Source organism: Dasypus novemcinctus, chromosome 8, assembly GCF_030445035.2.
Source record: "Dasypus novemcinctus isolate mDasNov1 chromosome 8, mDasNov1.1.hap2, whole genome shotgun sequence".
Lineage (NCBI taxonomy): Eukaryota > Metazoa > Chordata > Mammalia > Cingulata > Dasypodidae > Dasypus > Dasypus novemcinctus.
This window is the reverse complement of record NC_080680.1, coordinates 39950778-39954766: the sequence shown is the minus strand read 5'-3', so window position 1 is coordinate 39954766 and position 3989 is coordinate 39950778.

The following is a 3989-nucleotide window of genomic DNA, read 5'->3' as shown; positions in this document are numbered from 1 at the left end:
ACAAATGTTACCTTGTTTGAAAGCTATTGTCTCAATATCTGTACATCAGTTTCAGTAAATATGATATGAATAAGTTAAAAGATTATCGCTGTGGAAGGGAAAAGGTTTTATAAAGGATATGTGGGAGTACTGTATATTGTATATATGAATTACTGTGATCTAAGGCTCTTGTGAAGAGAAGCTCAATAATTAGGGAAAAAAGAAAAGAAAAATATAGGATGTAGAATTTTTCCAAATCAGTATGTATTCTATATCTAACCTTTAAACTCATCACTATATTCCATTTTACTATTAAGGAAACCTGACATTATATTGGGCTTCACTTTTCAGGAAGTTTTGGACCACAGAGTGGATCAACAATGGCAGCGGAGGAACACTGGTATGGGATGTTATTGACAGGGGACATATGGTTGACAGGGAGTTATACAGGGCATGTGACCAGGGTGCATGGAAATATTTGGATATACTCATAGTGGAAACAATTAAAAACAACAGCCGGGGGGGTACTGGGTTCCTGGCCGGGGGTGGGGGGGGGCTCTGTCGTGGTCCCTAGGGGAGCAGCAGCAGTTCCCCAGGTGCAACAGCAAGGACCAGGAAGGAATGAGGGTCCAACAGTGACCCCCCTGATACTAATGACTATGCTTGTGAGCCTATACACCTGAAATAAGAACAAGGCCTAGAGCAGCACTATGCCTAAGAGTTCCCTCCTGACAGCCTCTGTGTTACTCAAATGTGGCCAGTCTCAAAGCCAAACTCAGCATGTAAATGCAATGCCTTCCCCCCAGTGTGGGACATGACACCCGGGGATGAGCCTCCCTGGCACCGAGGGATCACTACCAAGTACCAGCTGATGATGTAACTAGAAAATGACCTTGAATTGAAGGTTCAACGCGGACCATAAAAATATCCCTGTCTACATATAATAACAGGAGTTAAAAATGCTGTTTGACCTAAAGTAAGGGGGAAATGGAAAGGACAAATGAGTTTATATGGCTATGAGTCTCTAAAAAAGAGTCTGGAGGTTGTCAGAATGATTGCCCTTATGCACACCTGAGCAGAGTCTCAGAGACAGATAAAGTAGATACAACCCCAGGTATTGGTTCTTTTTGAGGGCTAAAGAGACCTACAGGTTCTATGGTCACGGCAGATGGAGTTCACTGCCATGTCAGTTGGCCCTTCTTTGGAGCTAGTGTTTCTGCATGATGGAGCTGGACTCAGATGTGATCTCTTTTCACAAGCCTTTCATGCTACTTTACTGGAATTGTAGTTGGTGCTGGGGTTTAAGATATATCTAGGGGATTTGAATCTCTGGACTGACAATATGATAGCCAGACCCTGAGCCTCAACAGACTTCAGCTCCTACACTCTGATTTATTGGACATACCCCACTCAGCTAACATGGAGTTGAAGAATGTCAGCCACCACACCATGGAGCCTAGAGTGCCTACAACTGAAAGCAGGAGGATTGCATCCAGGATCCATGTGGAATCTAAGCCCCCTCTTGACATAGATGTGGAATGGATACAACCAAGCCAAGGTCCACAGGAAGGAGGAATACAGTAAGGATTAGAGTGGACTTAATGATATTCTATTCATGAACTATTGTGGTTAGTAATCGAGAAAATGTGGCATTGGTGTGGAAAAAGTGGCCATGGTGGTTGCTGGGTGCGGGGAATGGGAGGAAGGGATGAGATGTGGAGGCATTTTTGGGACTTGGAGTTGTCCTGAGTGGTGTTGCAGGGACAATTGCCGGACATTGTATGTCCTCCCATGGCCCACTGGATGGAACGTGGCAGAGTGTGGGCTATGGTGTGGACCACAGGCCATGGGGTGCAGCGATGCCCAGAGATGTACTCACCAGGTGCAATGGCTGTGTCATGATGATGGGGGAGAGTGTTACTGTGGGGGGGAGTGGTGGGGTAGGGGCGGTGGGGGTGAATGGGGACCTCATATTTTTTGAATGTAACATTTTTAAAAAAATGAATAAATAAAATAAAATAAAAATAAAACCATTTTTCTTTGGGAAAAAAAAAAAGAATTTATTCATAGGAAGCAGACGTGCCTCAACTGATAAGAGCATCTCTCTACCATATGGAGGGTCCAGGGTTTGATCCCCAGGACCTCCTGATCCATGTGGTAAGCTGGCCAATGTGCAGTGCTGCTGCCGCGTGCAAGGAGTGCCTTGTTCTGCATAGGGATCCCCCACATGCAAAGGAGAACCACCCAGTGTGAAAAAAGTGCAGCTCACCCAGGAGTGGCACCACACACATGGAGAGCTGACGCAGCAAGATGACACAACAAAAGAGAGACACAGTTTCCCAGTGCCGCAGGATAATGCAAGTGGAAACAGAGGAACACACAGCAAATGGACACAGAGAGCAGACAATGGGGGGGATGGGGAGAGGAATAAATAAAATAAATGTTTAAAAAATAAAATAAAAAATAAGAGTCATTTTAAAAAAACGAATTTATTCATTGCTCCATTAGATATTATGTACCTTTTCCCCATTGTTTTGATTCATTCACATCCATTTCCCCATGTTAAGATCTACATAATTTTGAAATGTCCAGCAATGACATAATTTGAAATGTCCAAATACATTTCCTCAAGAATGAAAGAAAATCAGAGAGTAGATTAAGGAAGCTTGTTTCTATTAATCGTTTTATTTGTTCATTCACTCATTTTTTCTTCATTCAACTGATGTATTTTATTGGGTGATTACTTTGTTCTCCACATGCCTTTGCTTATGCTTTAGTTTCCTTGTCTGTTTAAGCAAATACCAATGCAATGGTTCAACTTAAACAATGGGAGTTTATTTGCTTACCATTTTGAGGCTAAAAGAGAGTCCAAATCAAGACATCATCAAGTTAATGCTTTCTCCTCAAGGACTGAGGAGATCTGGGGCTGGCTGCTGATGGTCCTTGGTCCTTGGCTCATCACATGGCAAGGCACGTGGTGGTGTCTCCTGGTGTCCCTTCTGTCCCAGGTTCCACTGATACTCAGCATCTGGCTACACCCTCTGTAGCTTTCTCTCCCTATGTCTGAATTTCATTCTGCTTATAAAGGACTCCAGCAATAGGATTAAGACCATGCTGAATGAGGTAAGCCACACCTTAACTGAAATAACCTCATCAAAATATCCTATTTACAATGGGTTCATACCCACAGTAATGGGTGAGATTTAAGAACATGTGGGAAGCAGACTTGGCCCAATGGATTGGGCGTCCACCTACCACATGGGAGGTCTGTGATTCAAACCCCGGGCCTCCTTGACCCATGTGGAGCTGGCCCATGCGCAGTGCTGATGCGCGCAAGGAGTGCCCTGCCACGCAGAGTTGTCCCCTGCGTAGGGGAGCCCCATGCGCAAGGAGTGCGCCCCGTAAGGAGAGTCGCCCAGCACAAAAGAAAGTGCAGTCTGCCCAAGAATGGCACCACACACATGGAGAGCTGATACAACAAGACGATGCAACAAAAAGAAACATTCCCAGAGCTGCTGCTAAGTATAGAAGTGGTCACAGAAGAACACACAGCAAATGGACACAGAGAGCAGACAACTGGGGTGGGGGGGGGGGGAAGGGGAGAGAAATAAATAAAAATCTTTAAAAAAAAACTATGTTTTTCTGGAGTACATTCAACTTCAAACCATCGCACTTAATAATATGCCAGTTATGTCTTGTGTCCCTTAAATTTTTCCCAGCAGTGTGACAACTTCATCACTTTGATGATGGTCATTAAAATCCATTAGAGAGTAGAAAATAAAAATTACTATGCAATCTGTGCAGGTTACACACAGTTTGCTAATATGAAGACATTCAATGGAGGGGAAATTTGTTTATGTATTTTAATAATGTACCATTAAAAGGAGCAATTTAAAAGAAGAAATCAACATTACCACAGATGGCTTAGCATGGTTCATTTTGCCATATGAAGAGTCATGCATGTATGTACAGCTGCTTGTTCTTCAGACTGTAATAGTCCCACCAAAAAG